This window comes from Acyrthosiphon pisum, chromosome X (genome assembly GCF_005508785.2).
Source record: "Acyrthosiphon pisum isolate AL4f chromosome X, pea_aphid_22Mar2018_4r6ur, whole genome shotgun sequence".
Taxonomy (NCBI): domain Eukaryota; kingdom Metazoa; phylum Arthropoda; class Insecta; order Hemiptera; family Aphididae; genus Acyrthosiphon; species Acyrthosiphon pisum.
In genome coordinates, this window is record NC_042493.1 from 33,071,804 (window position 1) to 33,092,846 (window position 21,043).

General features: G+C 29.5%; 1 protein-coding gene across 3 annotated transcripts in view; it reads right to left on the bottom strand.

Annotated features, from left to right (window-relative positions):
- LOC107885108 (polyadenylate-binding protein 1-B-like) overlaps nt 1-21,043 on the bottom strand; it is a 213,776-nt gene that overhangs the window by 110,224 nt on the left and 82,509 nt on the right. The window lies entirely within an intron of this gene.

Sequence of the window (21,043 nt, forward strand, 5' to 3'; positions counted from 1 at the left end):
ATATCATTAAACGAAAAATATCGGAAAACGTAATTTATAGAATTTCATAGAACCAAAAATGAAATAATTTAAAATCTATTTATTTGAAAGTTATATCGGTTTCGTAGAAATATTTGTTTCATGCATACGGACATTATAATTGATTATATTATATTCCATATCTGGGCCATTACCTGCCCGCATTACTTATTATTAATACATTTAATAGGTATTCACATTATTCTAAATAACGATAAAATCTTGTATAATGTTTTGATTCTAAATAACGATAAACGCATAGATTGTGTAACGTTTTAATTGTAAATAACATAAAACTGAATTTTTTTTTCAAATACAAGCCCTGGTTTTTTTTCCAAATATGAAATACATATCTAAATTTATATCTAATTTTAATAACTATTTTATTTTCTAAATATTTTCTGAATTCTTGAAAAAGCACGTCTTTAAAATACAAATCTCACAAAATCTTGTTTTATATTTCTAGGGTAGTATGAATGTACCATCACAAATTTTTCTCTAGCTGAAACAGTCAACAACGGCCTTTAGAATCGGTCAGTAAAGGACTCATTATTTTATACGTATAAACAGATTATATGTTTTATTTATATAGTAATTAATTTTTTCTAAATATTTTTGTACGAATCAGGTAGATAAAATGTAGGCAAATTTCCTACGTGACTATATTATCATGTTCCTATTAATACTCCTATTAATCGTATGCGATTATCGTGATTATAAAGAACCGCACATCAATCACTTATCGTGCAGTCGAGTCGATTCCGATCCAGATTTTTCGGGACAATTACTGTTTCGCGTGACCTTTGACAGGCAGCCGAGGTGCATGGCATACCGCGTGGACCGTGGATGTGGACCGCAAGTGTAATACGACATACTAAACATAATCTATTCGTATTGTTGTGCGGTTATACGAGCAATAAGCATATTATTATTACTATTCGCCTCACGTATGTGTCCACCCGTATCATATAAGAGCCAATACGCGCACCACGGAATCTAACTGCAGTAATATCGACCGCCACCCGTCAATTAATATAGTCCTGCACGACGATTGTGCGTTTCAATTCCGCTGAGTCGCTAAAAAGTTAGACATATCTTTTGTATACCAATCATAAAACATAATATATTACATTGTTATACAGAGTGATACACCATGACGTATGCTAACCCCAGTTTTTTTCCACTAGTGATGGATTCGTTCAAATGCATATTTTCGGATTTTTTAAGTATACTCGAAGACCATGTTATTCTCTATTATTTAGATATTTTTTACATTTAATTAATACTGAGGCGGTACAAAGTTATTGTTTTTTTCAAATAAAAACCTGTCTGTTTTATTGTAAAATGTTAAACAGAAGGTTTTTCAACAAATTTTGATGTAACTTAATCAAAATTTAAACGAGTTGTTTCTGCGTTATTAAAATATAATATAATGTATAGGTACGATACACAGGGTGAAGAGGTGGTTATAATTATGAAGAAAAAATGACTTAGAATTGCCACAGAACACTCCTTAGTTGGTACGAAAATTCAAAGTAATTATTTTAAGATCTGTTCATTGAATATCTAAAAAAAATCTGGATTCAAATTAATTCATTATTACAATATAAAATCGGGAGCTCAAAACAGGAGTGAACAATGAACGTACTTGGTGAATCAACCTGTACATACACATTTTTTTTTACCCGCAGTTTTCATTCTCTTATTCGGACCGTGGACACTCCTCACAAACAACTATAGTTGGTTCCCATAGTAGGTATATACAATATACTAGACTACGTATCGTGAGTAATATTACATTAAAATACATTATACTATAAGTTTTTATCTAGAGAGGCGAACGAACATATGCGACACGACGGAACCACGCTCTACCATCGAGTCTGCAGCATAAATACGAAACGCGATGGATCTAAACATGTTGAAAATAAACTTAAATATTATTCTGTGGTGTTAAGTTAAACGCTTGTGTATGGTCAATCATGATCGAGCACGTCAATAATTATACAAATATTACAAAACGTGGAAAAATGTGTGTTGTTTTTTAAATATTAATATATTGATACAGTCGTATAATAATAAATTCGAACATCGTACTAATAATTTTATCGTAATTGTACTTATTACCATTTTCCAGTACAATAATATTGTAACCATAATATTTTTAAAAAAATACCCGTTTGACCCACCCACAATAATATTGATTTAGGTGTGCAAATCGTATACACAGCTGCTAGGTAATGAGGTCCGAACAGAAATCGACAAAACATTTACACGCTTCTCGCCGGCGTTTTTATAATATAACATAAATTATACATTTGACAAGACAAATTATAATTTATAGGTAATATACTGCACTTTGACTTTGTAGGCTTGTTGCCACAATTCACTACCTATATGATTTTTTGTACATGAATTGCATTAATGCACTCGATGGCATTGTGCAGTTGTTAAAAAAAATAAAAATCTTATTCCGGCAGCAGTTTACATCCCATAATTTATGTTTCCGCGATTAAATAAAACATACTATTTATATAATGAAATATTTACGTACATTTTCTATCGATGCTTTCTTTTATGCCGTGTATACATAATATATTCTCTATCACCCCTCACTCCCTCTCTCTGACACTCTCAATATATAAGTATATAACGTCATTCACCTATAAAGTTATTCGATTTCTGGACAAAATCAGTTTTTCAGACGTAACTTTTTGAATTTGTCAGTAAATAAATTGTAATTTGTATGACCGTGACATATTGAGTTAGAACACTGGGGCTAGAAAAAATCGGTTGGATGACGACGGGATCAAACTATAATATTGTGTATACTGTATACCTAAGAATAATTAAATATTGTTTTAAAATTATAAAGTATTCAATTGAAGTGAGTTCCATCCCCAAAATGTGTAATAAATAATGTATCTTAATAATAACAATTGACATCACGAATTCAAAATTTATGTTGAATAACCGACGATACTTATAACAAAAACGCATTTATCTATATGTATAACTATATAGTTTACTTAATTTTTCTTAAGTTATAACTATATTATATAAAGACTAAAGCCTTTAAAGACGGAGTTGCTTGAGATCGGGTGGTGTACCTAAGGGTGTCGAACAGATTATTAATTTTACATTTTCAGAAAACATCACGAACTTAGTTAAATAAAAATAAAAGGCCTCTCATAATATTATTTTAAGTTCTTGGAACATTTATATAGTTCATCGTCAAAAGTGCGAAAGCAAAATGAGAAAATCATAATATTTTATGATGGCAAACAACATTAATTATTCAATAACTGCAAATGACTACTTCAATAGTTAATTATTAATTAACATGATTTAGATTATTAAAAGTCTGCAGTATACCAGAGAAAAGGACTAAATATCAAATCCATTAAAAATAATCGTAGGTAGGTAATTACTTTTGAGAGGAAAAAGAAGCATTGCAATAATAAACTGTAGTTTTATGAAAGTATTTATCTGAATTCGGGAAATCTACACAAATTAATAATTATACAATACTTAATTTTATCGAAAGGAAAACAGTAAAAGCAACAATTCATTTTACAATGACGTTTCATACAATAAATATATTATTTATTATTTATAATCCATAATAATACGTCACTATTAAATTAGTACTTATTTTTTACTGTGATAAAATTAGATTTTGTATGTATTAAATTCCCAAATCCAGAAAACCACAATTATTTGTTATTTATTTTTTATCCTCTAAATGTTTTCGATTATTTATAATATATTTGATATTTAGTATTTTTATTTGGTAGAGAGTCAGTTGAAGTAGGCTTCTAATAAACTGATGCTACACTTGACCCTAAACCTTAAAATGTTGGCAAGTGTCCGAGTTTTTTTCATTATTTTGTAATTCCTAGAGGGGTCATCTGGGAACATGAATTGTAACGTCATACGTTGTACTGAAAATGGCCTCGTTAACGGTGTCGAATGAAATATCTTGGATGATTATCACTACACAACAGTTTTGTCATGTTAAAGATAATATTTTCGGATCAAGATTCTTAATCAACTGATAAGTTGTGTATAACAACGAAAGATTCCAATTCATTAATCAAATTAATTTCGTTCGTTGTCGGGCTGTTTTCTACGACATTGATTTTGACGACACAGAAGTGTCATCTGATCTTACCGTTATTTGCAGAGTTTTATCACATGGATTTAATATTTTGCAGCAATAGGTTGAAGGGATACAATTATATTATTAATACGATAAATATAATCAATACCGTGTAATTGCTATGGATAATTTAGTGCAGTTTACGAATGATAAATAATTGACATAATGTAATGGAAAAATAAAATGTGGCTTAACTATAAACACTTATTACCTATAGTGTAATTGTGAACTCCATAAAACAAATAACTGATTTTAGTATAATATTATTTTAGAGCTGTATATTATACATATTAGAAAACATTTAGCAGAGCAAATATATTATACTACCTAAATATCCACATGTAGGTATCGATGTTGGATATTTTCTATCAAAAAAACTCAAGTGATTTAATTTGTTTTATTCATTTATTGGCTATAATAAATACAACAAATCGATTGATAAATGTTTATACCTATGAGGCGATTGTGGAATGAACAAAAAAAAAATATATGGTGAAAAAATCCGAAATCATGGGATTCGGGTGCCTGGTGGGTTTAAACATGATAGAAGGTTAGAAAGACAAGGATTAATGATTGCAATTAATAAAAAAAAAAAACATAGTTAAAATTCTGATTGTATGTATATATATATATATATATATATATATATGTGTGCTAAGGGATTTTCGTGCCAATGAGTTTAAAAGTATATTTAAGTAATTTTTAAATATATTTTGCTTTTAAAATGTTCAACGATATTATATGCAGAAATTCTTGAATGATTTAAATATAATAAACTTTAAAAATATGTTAACAGAGACTAAAAACTGAAAAGCAATATTGACTTTCCTGTTTTATATTTTAAACGATATTAAAAACCAATTTTATTATAAGTACGTTATAAATTATATTAATATCCAACAAATAGTTAATGAAAAAAAAAAAATAATGAAAATGATTTTTCCATAAATTGAGTTGAAAAAACAAGATTTTAAATGTACACAACATCCCGACAGCATTTTGTAACAATAATATTATAATAGTATTATAATAACGTTATACTAATATTATTCGTGATTATAATATTATAATAATATTATTAAACAAAAAAATGCTGTCTGGACAAGGGTACCCAAGAAAATATTAATGTTTTAAGTATTTTATAGTCAACCAAAAATAATAAAGTCATAAATGAACAACAGTCTTAGTTTATCGATATAATATCATAAACATAATATTACTGTGTGTCTGTGTGGATTAAAAGCAATTTTTTTAATTTTTAATAAATGGCCATCGTCGTCAATCTAAATAAATAATGAGCGATAAAAATAAAAAAAGTAAAAAAAGCAATAAGACATTCCCATTTGTAACAGCTGTTAACAGGATAATTGTATAAATATTATATTATACGTATGCATAGCCACATAGGTAACACATTATAATATTTTAATAACATTTGACCGAGTGTAGAAATTTAAACCACGGAAAATATTTATAAATACTTATACTGATACTTTCTCCTTTGCAGGACACACCCGAATCTTAAGGCGGACGATTAGAATCGAGATCGATTTCAATATGATATTTTATATACGGACAAAAAGGTAAAATAAATATACGTTATAATCGCGGAGGTCGAAATAAATGAAACATACGTTACGCTATATACATAATATACAGTTGACGAACGAACTTGGCTTATATACATGAACGAAGTATAGGATAATACCTTTAATGTAATTAAAAGACGAGCGCAGTGGCGGCGACCTTTGTTTACACAGAGTGCGGATTCGGGATCGTTCATTCGTTTGTAAATACTCATATACATATATGCACGTGCAGGCATAATTTACGATCCGTTTGACATTTCCAAGTCCGAGTCGTACACCTACATACTGTATTATACCGAAGTAAAAAATGAATATACGGTACGCCCCTTCGCCATAGGACGTTATTAGGTTTAATATACAAGGTGATTCACCGAGCATGCGCACATGCCCGTTTTTCTTTTAATGATCAACGTCTGACTTTTGGGACTTTTAAGCAGGTATACCTACCTACTTAATGATCATATTGTAAGTTATTCAGATTTGTATTTGCACCATTTAAACAGTGTCTAGTGGCGATACAAACTTCTTATTATAAAATGAAAACCTATAGCTTTTTGGCCGTAAATTGTTAAGCAGATGAATTTCAAAAAACATTTGAAAATGTTGAAATTTATCTAAATCAAAGTTTGAATTAGTAGTTGGTGAGTTATTTTAATGTATGTGTTAAGACTTAAGGACAAAAGTCCTTAAAGATGTTATTACATAAATATAAAATAGAATTAGGTACTATGGAATCTAGTATATTTTATTAAACTCTGAGATTTTTTTACAAATATTACAAAATATAATGTATAAATATTGATTACTATAGTTTTCGAATAATATCATAGCCCCATTATGGCCATATCTTCTAAACTTATAATCGTGAAACTTTCATCCCTAGCAGGTAACAGGTCCACAAAATTAAAAAGCTTAAAAACTAAGTACTCGTTTCGTTTTATATACATCAAAGTTATCAAACTTAAAAATCTCAAGACTCAGAATTTGAATTACTAAATTATTAAAACAAAAATTTGGGTGATCATGATTGGTGAATCACCCTATAGATGGCATAGGTTGACATTAAAACGTCGGAAAAAAATATATATTTAATACACGAAAAGGGAGGACAAAATAATTATAATATATAGTTCCCAAAACTCCTATAGGAGTACCTCTATGACCAGGAATATAATGCATACTGCATTTCATTTTATTTTATTTTATTTTAATGCAATGATCTTTAGAATTCCATACATTATTATAAACTTAATTGTATGTTATGTATGTTTTATGTTTAATATTATATTCTATATTTTGTTAATTTTTTATAGCATCATTGATCACATCTGCAGGTTATTCGGTAATTTGATACAATTTTATAGATTTAAAAGTAATATTATACCTATTATAGCATTATTGTCATCTTGTACGCGATACAATGTTCAAATTAGGAAACCTTTTGATTATCCAGTGCGATAACTTTAAAGGTGAGAAAAATAACGATTAAATATTAAATAATTTACCATTTTGTAATTGGTGATTGATAAATTATAAATAAACATAAGAACCTATATAGCATGGAATTATAAATATATTTTTTCACAATTTTTGTATTTATTAATACAACTAATATTTTAATATTATTATTAATATTAATTAATATTTTTAGAATTATATAAAACTATAAAATATGTATTAATAATACCTAAATAAATTTGAAATCAAATATAGTTTTCCTATATATATATTTTTATTATTGTTCTTCAAATTCACTGTATTCAATGTTTTTTAGTTCATTTTCTATAACCTTCTCATTGGATATGCGTTTATTTTGATTATAATTAATGTACAACGGAGATATAGAGTTGATTGAAATGACTCGCGCATGGAACGATTATAAAAAAAAAACATTCAATCACTGTTCCGTGGCAAGTAGAATACGACACGTTGTTATGTTAGCTGATGTTAGGTTGGTTTGGTGCATAGAACACCTAGAATATAGAACATGGCAAAATTCCAGTACACAAAATCAAAACTATACCATCCATATAGGTTAATGGCATGGTTTAAACACCAATAATTGTCAAATATATACCTGCCTATTTAAATATTTTCCGACGAAAAAGTCAAAATAGTTATTATTATACGACAATATAATGGACATAAAACGTATTACTCCTTCGATGCACGGTATGTTATGAAAAGGATATATTTACGTCATTATCTCTAAGATATTATTATTCTCATCTTAAAATATGTTGGTTAGCGTTAAACTCCAATATTTATCTAGACTCGAATTTTCGTAGTGGAATTTTGCAATGATTTTCATTAGATATAACAGCGGGGACAGTAAGTTGTATATAGTTGTACCTTCAACCTATATGTTATGGGGATATACAGTAGGTTATACTACGCTTACGTATCACGTCCCCTCTTAATTCATTTTTTCCCCCCAAAAATAAAATACACATTAACCGCCCATATAGGTACCTACATATAGTATAACAGTGTAATGTTATGTTTTACGAGCAGGTAATATAATTATAACAGTTTATATACGTATATATTATATTATATAGGGACGACTCATCGTAGTCCCACGGGGGCTTAATAGTTTTAAGTGGCGGGCTCTAATGCAGATTTCATTACGACGCACAGCCATATAAACCATATACACCATTGCGACACAAAACCCGAGATTATATGTGCTCGTAATTCAAATTTAGTTTGAAAAAAAATCCCATATCGTCGTGGCGAATAATAAAAAAATATATAATAGACAATAGTTAACCATTACTCTATATACATTTAGGTAGAAGCGCGTGCGGCTTTAATTTTATTATAATACTTGTGTATGTATACGGTATACCTATGATATTATAATAATTAAATATTTATATTACGTGCAAGCTGTGGTGTCAAAAGGGAAAAGAATATATTTTGCTACTGATTTGTATTTCATAGATTCCCAATGATCTCTTTTAGATGTTATAAATAATCCCTACTAAGGCCCCAATGTCCAACACATAAAAACTGACAGGTAATGGATAATTATTAATTATTATGATAATTGCACTGTAGCGCCCAAGTTGATTTTATACATTGGATCGTTGCAGACACCCTCTCTGAACTTGGCAGTACATTACTAGCAGACATCGTTCCAATCTACCCAATAAATGTGTTGGTAAATTGCTGGACCTCTTTCAAAATGTGTTGGAATTTATTTTCACCGGGGCCAGTTTCATTTTTTGCTCTGCCAAGTTCATAGGTGTTATAAATCCGATGTCCACTACAGTAGATTTTTTTTCTGACCCCCATTATGACCCATCGTTTGAAGTAGTTATTCGGAGGGAAAAACATGTGTTTAATCATTTTATCAAATATCATTGTGGTATAATATTAAAAATATTAAAAAATATAAAACAAATGTCCATTGTGAGTATATAATGTGATAACACTGGAAAATATAATGCAGATATAGTTGGGTCACTTTTATAAGAAGATATGGACTCTAGTTGAGTCTTAGAACTACAATATTAGTACAATATTGGTCGGGTCTTGGGAGTTAAAGAAAAAATTGTCCATCGTACACTTCATGGGTCTACGGCAAAATCATTTATTTTTATTTTGAGTGTCTGGTTTTAAAACGTCGGAATAAAAAATACTGTAAACAAACGTTTGTGTGTGCTCATTTGGGTTAATTAGTATAGCCAGTATGAGTGTTAATTAGTTAAGAAAAAACTTAAAGTAGAAAACTATGTAGAGACTTAGATTTCTTCTATATTTTTGTTTAAAGGATATTCCTTAGAATACCTATTATTTCAATATCATTAAAGATAAATGACTGAGGATAGTATCAACATATAACGATATTTATGATTATCATTAAACAATTTAATTATGTGTCGCGATAATTATTAAAATCAAATCGTCTCTGAAATGTGTCTCTCCGCCCAACCACCGACCATCAGATAACAAAAGCATGGTAAATCAAACAAACCACAAAAGGTACATACAAAATTACCTATCATACGGATTTGTAAAATAAACAATTACTCAGGTTTCCGTTAACTCGAGTGTTTTGAAAAAAAAATCGTTTAAGCCACAGATTCTCAAAGTTATTTAATCCACAACCCACTTCAAGAATCAATAATTTTCTAGAGTTCCAAATTTTTTTTAAGTTACTGCTTCTGTAGTGCATCTTAAAAACAGTAGTTATTGTTATTATTTTATTTAAATACGCCATATCTTATGTCCGAGTTAAAAATCACATGTTTAATGAGAACGATATACATATATAATTAAAACGCATACTTACTTGATAATATTTAAAATTATATTTATTAAAGTTCAAACATCAATTACTAATTTGAATAATATTTAAAAGTATTTTTATTAAAATTAAATTAAAAGGTACCTAATGTGAAGGATGAACCTGATGCTCATTAACGAGTTTATTAATCAGACTTAAATTGATTTGGAAACAGACGTAATTGGAATATGTGGACATGTAATAAGTATTACATTTTAATTTTAATTATAAGAAGAACATAATTTTTCGCTTTTTTAATCACCTCTTCCCCTGTAGACCGCTTCAACGCGCACAAAATTTCTTCAGGGTTTATACAGCCCTCCTTGAGGTTTCCATAACCTAGGCGCGCTATCGTCAACTTTCAGATAGACTGATTTAAGCAATATAATAGGTTTTGGGTGTTTTTCTTTTTTTAGGGTTTCAAGGATATTTCGGGTTCTGGTTGCAATTCAAGTGCAAGGTCTCACTGATAATTTCTGAGACGAAAGGCTTGGAAGCCCTTATATGGTTTTTTTCGGTTTGGTCCAACAAAAGTCAACAATTTGTAAGTTCTGATTTTTAAAAATGAAAAATATCCGTTTCAAACTTTCAGTTTAATTTTATGGAAGTCACATATAATCAGTTATGATTTCTAAAATTCGTATTTAAATATGATTTCCAGTGAGGTTGCCGGACGCAACTGCGTGTGTCACGATAGTAATGTATATTTTTCGAACACCATGTGATTACCACGTGTAATACTACACACGCACGACGATATCTGTCGTCCGTGTGAATAATAATAATAATAATAATTGTGTAGAATCTATGTTATGTTAACGGCGGGAGTAGAAACTGTAAATATTTTTTCGATAACTATACATAATACCTACTACAACTATAAAGTTAAATGTATATAGGGTTATACTAATTATTCAAATTTAAATTCGTTAACTACCGGCAACGCCCTTGACCCGTTATCGTCAATATAAATTGTTCACAAGTACCTATTATTACACATATTTTATATTCTCATGTCAATACAATATTATATATATATAACGAACACGGGCAAGTGAAGATAACAATATAAACTATAGGTGAACGAGTGTTCAAATTTTGAAGGGACTGGTACCTTTTGAATTTTTCGGTATCAGTTTCGGTACTGGTTCTCCATAAATAAAATAACTGTTCTGGTTCGGTTTTGGATTTTTGAAAAAAAAAATAAAGGTATCGGTTCTAAGTAATTTCGATACCGGTTCCAGATAATTTAGATACCAAAGAGTATAATAATAATACCTATCCGAAATGCTGGTTTAATTAATAGTATGAGAAGTGAGAACTATTAGAAAATTCATATAACCATACATAGTTTATACACAAAACAGTAATACCATTAATTTATAATAAACAAAATTATTTTATTTTTGAACCTAAAAGAACCTATTTAATTTAAAAATTCCAGTTCGGTTCCGGTACTTTATTTATTGAAATAAAAATTTCGGTTCCGGTTCTTAATATTTTAAAGGTTCTGATTCCAGAATCGGTTCATTTAAGTTCTGTTCCAGTCCTTGGATTTAAAAATATAACAAATTATCACAATACGTCCGCGCTGTATTCGTAATAATAATAATAATAAGAATACGCGTGTGTAGTGCGCAGATAACGTAGTTTGGAAGGGAAAAAAAACACCCGACTGCAGAATACTACTTTCATATTATTATTATTATTATTATTATTAACTCGAATGCACCTAGTGCAATGCTGCCGGTGGCGACCGGTTGCATTGTGCCGGGGGCAAGGTCGCCGCAACGCTGCAACGACACTGCATGTGCATGTGCATGTATGTTATTATGTATACTAGTGGTCATAGTGGTTATGTTATTATAGTATACGTACGCGCTTGGAGACCGTCCGTTTTCGCGTAAATTATTAAGTGGACAATTTTCGTCATGGTACACGAAACACGTATACCTACTTCGGGGATATAATAATATAATAATTGTATGTAGAATATTACATGCTTACTAGTGTCAAATCGCCCTTATTATATTTTATACCTGTAGATGACGATATATATAATTAATACAATATACAACGATTTCTCACCATTTGTTTTGATATAACGTTCGTGGTTCGTGTTGCGTTACATATGAAATGCAAGCTGTCTAGAAGGATGAAATAAAACCCTAGGCGATAAACGATTTAAAAAGTTAAAGTTAAGTCAAAAAGTGAATTTAATTTTAACTATTAACTTTACTTAATTGATTTTTAACTTACGTGAGATCTTCTAAATTAAATTGTCATTAGGTAAAGTGAAATTAATTAATTTTATTTCATTATAAGAAAATTTCTATCGATTTTGTTTTTACGTCAAAAATATTTTGGGTTTTGATTTGTGTGTAGTGTTTTCATTAATGACAAAAAACTTCAATGAAGAACCTACTATCTAAAAATAATATATTATCAGTAATCACTAAATAGTTTTGAGTTAGTAATAAATTATGGAAGGCTAGTGTTAAAGCAAAAAAAATATAAATTTTAGATTCTGAGTGAAACGATGGATGTATTGATTTTACAATGATGTGTGTTTTTTTTTTTAATTTTTTTTTTTTTTTGTGTCTGTGTACACGATAAGTAGTCGAAATAATGCTTCGATTTTCAACTTCAGTATCTTGTTCGATTGGAAAGTGAATATCGTTGGTACATTGGGGAGGTCAAAATTTAAATTTCCCAGTAATTTTTAAAAGCGCCAAGAAAAACCAAAGAAAAATTAAGGAAAAACGGTAATTTTTACACAAAATCGATTTTTCACAAAATTGAATTTGGTTTTTGGTGTAACTTTAAAACAAATGACCGTAGATACATGACATTTTGACTGAATGTTTATATTAGCATTTTCTATACACCATAACATTTTAAAAATATTTTGACTTATTTTGAGCTCTTTGCGAATAATTATTTTGTAGTTAAAAATGTATAAAATGTTCAACTTTTGTATCTAAGAATTGAAAATTTAAAACAAGATTCCACGTAAGTAATTAATTCTGTTACCAAAAGATCTAAAAAATATATTTACAGAGTTTATTTTTATAGTCATTTTAAGTATAAATTTGGACGAAATTACATATTAAAAACCTAGAATAACTATTTTAGTTATTTTGTTGTGATTGTATAATATTATTCTTGGGTATACTTGAAACTTCTAAAGTATACTATTATATATCTATGATAGTATCACGGTTTGTTGTTGATGTATAACGCGTTATAAGTACCTAATAGATATTATGATATGATTAATTTGGAATTTATTATAGGTACCTATTATAGGTCAATTTTTTTAAAATACTATAGACTATAATATAATATTATGTCTTATACCTAGACTGACCGTCTCCGCTCAGAATCGTTTTTCTTATACAATGATATTATATCATTGAATTCAAATTTAATACCATCCATTATACAGTGACCCACTTGTAACCTACTGTACAGCAGAGCGAAATCCACTTACCCACCTTTTTTTAACTTAATACTGAGTTTAAAAAAACCATTGACTTAACCAGATTTGAAAATACTCCAATACCTACCTAAAGTTATGTTTACAAAGTTTTTCTTCCGTTCAGATACGAAATTAGTTGAATATAATTTTAAGACTAGGTTTGACCTAAAAACCAGATTTCGTTATTTTAGAAGGTAAATTATATTACTATATTTATTTTCTACTGCAATCGTCTGCCACCATATTATACAGGCTATAAAATATTAATTATTTGTTTACTGGTGTTATGAGTGCATAAGAATACACATATTATCATTATTATCAATATATAGCGCAGTAAACGTATAAAAACACATATCTATGACGCGTAATTGTTTAAGACAAACCGACATGTCGAATATCATAAATTCAACAGAATATTTTATGTTTTATAAGTGATTCACCGTATCTTACTCTGTCGAATTATTTATTTTTGCTGCACTGGTTACTTAACTACTATGCAAATTAAAAAATATGTATAGTTATATTCGCCACTGATTATCTTTTATTTAAAATAGTAGGTAGGTATATCTATAGCGTATCTTTTGATTAAGCAGTTATTACTTATTATTAATAGTAAAAATTAGATACTAGCTATATATTATTTGGTATGTATTTATCGTATAAGAATAATAATAGTGTCTGTAATTTTTTTTTTTGATATTAATACAGGTTTATTAATTTTTATAATTTAAAAACTCATTACCTAGGTAGTATAATATTTTTTTCATTTTAAATATGACGTTAACTAGGTACTATTACATACAATATTATAATTTACTATTGGGCGATCTCATTTGTGCGTCTACATAATAACCGATTAACATCAATTACATTAGTTTGCAGAACGTGCCACAAGGTCGTTGTGATATTTAGTGGTTCCTAACACTAAAAGCGAACTATTTATCCGAAAAAAAAAAACATGTTTTTGCAGTTGTAGATAATACACGTAATACGTTGTAGGTATGGAATATAATATGAGTAAAAACCACAACACAAGTTTGCATAAACTAATATTATGTTGTGCCTACATCAGATATACAATCTATATGATGTGTAATCGGAGATACTAACGTTTACACGAGACTGTATTTTTGCTTAAAACTTTAAACTTTTAAAATGCCAGCTTGTGTACCGTGCAGTGTTTATATAGAATAGATTACTTCGAAATACACCCACCGTCGTCGTACGAACAGTTTTTCGGAGATTATATTTATCACGAAATATTATATAGGTATACCAATACACCACAGTAAAGTTGACTTTGCTTCGGGCGAAAAGACAAACCGTGTTTTTCGGGACTTTTGTTGGCACTCGCGATGCGCGCCGACACGACGGCTGCCGAACGTCGTCGTATTTTTATGGTATGCCATTCACGACACCACTCGTGAAAAGGAAACGGGACAAAAACAACGGACCGTGAAAAATTTCTCTTATTGTATAATAATGCGAGATTTCGCGGGCAGAGGTCACGGCCACCGCCGCCGCCGATGAACGGTTGACCGCCGTAACACTTTATCGCCGCATCAACGACCTTTCCCTTTTTTTTCCCCACGTTCCCCTTTCGCCCAAACTATTAACAATAATTTCCTCGTGGTTTTATTTCCCCCCAGTAAAGGGGAGGGGGAGTCGTTAAAATTAAAAATCAGTTTAAAAATGAAATACCTACTATTCCAATTATGTCCGTGGTTAGAATAGATAGGTAACCGGAATCACAACTATATTTTTAAAAAAAAAAAAAACGGTGAAATAGAAAAGTTCTTTGGAGCCGATGAGTATATCTTACTCGAACGAGGTACACTGCGAATTTTTTTTTTGGAATTAGGATTCATAGACATAGGACTCGTACATTTTGGTAGTCATTTACGGCTCTTACATTGGAGTTGAGTACCTATAATCGTCAAATCAATAATTATTTTGATTTTACTTAAAATTTGATGTATATTTTCTTTCAATTTTAGATTGTATTTATATATTGTTTAAATACGTCAAATTATGATATTACAAAAATATTTAAAAGACAGCCCGACCTGCGAACTCTGTGACAAAACGCTGACAATTAAACACGTCACACTTGAATGCCCCAAGTTCATCCGCTCCAGACAAATTCTCGGAAACCCACTAACAATGCAACAGGCACTTGGAGAAGAGAACACCAATAACATATACATTTTTTTCAAAGACATAGGCTTAGCAAAACTAATTTAGAAAAATTATTATTAATTAAATAGTTAAATGTACATATATCCTATAAACTCCTCTATTGTTAAACGTAATGTATCCCTATAGTTGTAAGACTAATATCTAATATCACTACTATTTTGTAATTTTTACAGGCTAATAACCTCAGGAGTTTAAGCCTTATATAAATAAAAAAAAATATTTAATTGGCATAGATTACTAAAACCAGATACTCAATATATGAAGTTTATCTATTATAATTTCCTAACTAAAATATTAATTTAAAATTATAAAATTCTATAGTGAACGTTTTTTTCTTTTTAAGGTTTTTATGCGAACTTAATCCCAACAAAATTTGCTAAACTTATGTCTAATAAATATATGCTCGTAATTTAATTTGTTTTGCAAGCAACCGTTAATGTTTGGATAGTTTGTTAAAGCGATGCCCATATAATAATATATGAGTATAATATACACACCAAATAAATTAGAATATATACGAGTGGTTATCAAAATACGTGAAATATTTTATTATTTCAATAAGTGTGACCATTAAAAACATCAGAAACATATTCTCATTGGCTTAAAAAACACTGGTCGATTTTGGATGAAAACTATTTGGACGAAACCAAGAGTTTGACATCAATGGCATTTAGAAATGTCCCCATAAAATTTCCTATTTATTAACCTACCTCTTAATCGATTATATCATTTTACATCATTTAATTTTCGTGAATTATAATATTTTTATAAATAAATTATTATTTTCATATTAATTTCGAGTTTTGTAGGTGTAAACTGTACATGTCACATAATATTAAGTGGGTAAATTTTGTAATAGTTGGGGGGGGGGGGTTGAAATTTATTTCAAACAAAATATTTGTTAAATTTAGTGGTGTAAATCTATTTTGACGCCCAAGCAAATTTTTTTTTCCGAAACCTGTATATTATACAATCAGTTAAGAACGATGGTGTAAAAATGAATTGCCGGAAATTATTGGTTTTTATGGTAGCCTTACAAAGTTCACGATTTTCGGTGTTTTGCGCACAACGCTTATTATAAAGAATTTTTTTTTAAACCTAGGTAAATCAACATTTAAAAAAATATGGTGCAAAAATAATTCTGCCATCCACCAAGGTGGTTTTGCATAACAAGTTGAGGGATGTTTTCAACTTAACGCCAGGTGTATTGAAAATACCATACATTTCAATTAGTTATAACTTTAAAATAAGTCTGAGCGAATCCAGACTTCCCCATCGTTTTTAGCATACTTAACTACGTAGGCACGTTAAAAAAAAAAGATTTTCAGTAAAACAGAAAATTATCCAAACGTGTGGTAAAATATTGCATTGTACGAATGCGTAAAAACCGAAAATCGCTATATAGGCTATAATATTAAAACTAATGATTTCCGCATTTAATTTTTTCAACATCGTTCTTTAATTCAAGGGGGTCTGGCATACATATTTTTTTAAGTCAGTTCTTTAGAATTTGGCCTTTTCGAGAGTACCTAATCTATAGAAATGTTCTAATTTAAAGATCTATAATTAGATATTACACAGCTTGTTAATAATTGATTAGAAAAATTAATGTTTGTATTTGAAGATTATGCGTTAACATAAAATAAATACAGATCACATTCGTTTAATCAAGTTAAGTTGTTATGCGACATTTTTCATCGCTAGATTTAAATCATCTACTTCTCGGTAGAAATTGTTATACTAAATAATGAAATATTTAAAAGATTGAAACAGAAACTTTTGAAAATGTAATTAACTCTTGCAGTGTATAAAAACTACAACTTTATAATATAACCAATAATAAAAAGCGTTACAAACATCTGTGAAAATTAATAACAAATATTTAGTTTAGAAAATATGACATTGAAATAAATTTGTTAATATTAATCAAAAAACATTTGTTATACTAACTGAAAACGATTAATATTATTTTTATTTATGAATACAAATTATTTCTCTACCGGTCGAGGTGAACTTGATTTCCGCTAAAACTTACCTTTTGCATGGTTCTCAACTAGATTTTACTTTTACTAAAAAAAATGAGAAATATATTTTTGGCTGTAGAAATATTATTCATAATAGACGATAAAAACCTTTTAGTTCAGATACCTAATAATATTGTATCTACTTATATTCTTTAACTATATTTAGTGTTTTTTTTTTTTAATAGAAAGGACTATTATAAGGTTGACAATAATTAATAATTATGTACTAATGATATTATTTTTTTTTAATGGTTTTATGTATTAAGCACTTACACATCGACATGATTTAGAAAAATTATATAATTGTACTTATGCTGTTTACAGCTTATGTTAAATACAAAAGTCCTAGGACTTTACCAAATTGTTTTTATCGTTTAAAATTAATTATAATATTTCATTGGGCGAAAACCAAATAGTAAATTTTTAGTAAAAACAAGGACGTCCGCTAATAATTATATAATAATAATATATATTTGTACAGTATGATAATACTATAATACGAAGAAAGATAATGAATAATAATAATAAGTATAATATTAAAAGGACCACAAACGCCATACTAATTAATAAAATATGAACAAACTTTTGCTTACATAATATTATTTACGTTTCGTTTCGTTTCGTTATTGTGTACAGTTTGTTAAACCAATATTTTTCTTTGCAAAATCTCCGAAACGCGAGACATTATAAAAGTGTACATGGCTAATATAATATCCCGCCGATGTTGTTTTCCCGCAGCGATTTGCATATAAAGCTGTTCTACGCCTCGCATTATATACATAACAAAATGTTTATACCATGTACCTATTATACATACATATATATATATATATACCTGCAGCGTCACAGCAGTGGCGGAGACAAGATACAGAATTTTTGGATAAATATTAGCGATATACAAAGCGTATAATACATGGTGTCAACAGAGTGAAATGAAAAAGTAGATAAACAATAAAGAGGAAGATTAACTATAAACTTTGTGCGTAAGAAGACGTGGTAAAGACTCCATCAGTAAAAAAAGTTGGTACTAAAAAGTTATATAGTGAAGCAAAACCTACAATAACTCAACAACGTAAAATGGACAATCGAACGTTGGAAAGATAACCAAATTTAATAGAAAGGAATATGTGATTTTCATCCTAAAGAGTCTAAGAATAGAGCACAACCACAAGGCTACCTTGCGCTGGGTGCAAAGAAGATTAACCCAATGTGCAGTACAATAATCGTCCCAAGACCTTCCTAGTCGAATGCTGGCAAATAATACATCAACTGCCAGAAATTAAAACAACATTCCGGAATTTTTCCGTCAATCGCACGACCAAGACGAGGCAAACGAGTACAACAAGCAAAATGTATAAAAACTCATCTAAAAAAATAATAGGTATAGATAATACTTGTTGTAATAATAACAGCAAACGTGCGTATATCATAATATTATTGTGTTATTTGTATTAGGTGTTAAGTAGTGGAGGGGGTGGAGTGGCCGAGCGGACCAAGGCATTGGTTGTGACGAAGGTTCGATCCCGGCCACGGGTGGCATTTTTCTTCGGGCAGTCACGGTGTCTGGAGAGAGAGGCCGCGATCCCACACCCGGGCATAGCAGATATCTACGGGTGCCCACTAGAAAATTCTGCCAAACACAAAAGTGTGTTCCTCCAACCATTCCCCACCTAACCAAAAACTCTTCAGTACCATACTACAATTAATAGCCTCAGTTGCCAGGCTTAAGACCAATGAAAAAAAAAACTAAAAAAAAATATATAAGTAAAAAATTATCAGCTAATGACCGAGGTTTATCCCAATAAAAATAAAATATAAGGTGCATACAGAGCTCAGAGTAACGTCGGGATCGCGTTTAAACGAATCTCTCCACCTTGCATTATAACACCCCGACACGGTTTCCGGTGTGGACCAGGGGTAGTCTGGGATAGCATAGATGGTAAACCTATGGGGCGGGTGATGGCACATTGACTAAATTTTTTATTTCAATTGTTTGATCTTGCATTTAATGAAAATAAAAAAATTCTTCATTAATTCTAAAGAAGAAAGTTACCAATAAATTACAAAAGTTTGATGCAAGTAAAAGTTTGGAACTCATGACTTTCAACTTTCAAGTTCCAGCCATATTATTTTGTATTCTGAAAGAATGCGGTTCATTCCAAATAACTCAGTATTTACGTTAACATATACATATCCATGAAAGTTTATTTTTCATAGTGAATTATTTCAAATCAAAACGAGAAATAATACATTGTTGGGTGAAGCTAATTCTTATTTGGTTTCATTACTACAGTCTACAATTAAGACTAAAAAAACACACAGCTGATATTAAAAATGACAGTGAACTCTTTTTAAATCCCTATCGCTGTGAGAAGAAATTGTATATCAACTGTATGTTGTACTACGAACATTGATCATTTTACTGGCACTTGATTTTTTTTTAAAACCGATTGCATCATTTTGGCACGTGATCCAAAAACGGCTGTTACTCCTGTTGTATAGGTACTAAATCTCGGACGGTTCGAGGGTGAAATTTAAAAGAAGTTTAAAAACCTGTAGACACGCGCTCATCAAATGCAATTTTCGTCGCCACAAACCTGCAACAACTGCAAAGGAACGCGTCTGGCCAGATCAGAGTTTCCCAAAATGTTATTCCACGCCATTACTCTTGTAAATTTTCAAAAGTGTTATACCTCCCGTCAATTTTAACAACAATTGATGAAGATAAAACTTGGCAAAAAATCGATCAGATAAACTTACATATAGTTTAATTTTCAATCGTTTCTCGTCATTCTCGGTCGCGAGTAGTCATATTTTGTACCTATTATAAATCTAACGAATAATAATATTACCATTATTATTATCATAATTATTGTAGTAATTGTTAGTTCAGCTAATATTGTAGTATCTCTATAAATCATTTTAACATTTTAAAAATCACAATAACCTAAATAAAATGAAAAAAAATGTTTATAATATATAATTAATTATTAAAATATCGGGAGTCAGAACAATATAATATAACTCGAATTCCACGTAACAGTATGAAATAATAAATTTCAACTTTGGGCATTTTCTAATAAATAAAATAAATGATAATCGCAAGTGGTATAAAATATAAATCGAAAATACATTCGTGACCCGATGGAGTGGTTGACGCGAAACGACTAAATGCAATTAAAACGTTGGTCAGAACCATCTCCAAGTTTAAGACATGACATTTCTTATCCGTATCGTATTGATAAAAAAATTACGAGATACAATTAATTTGAT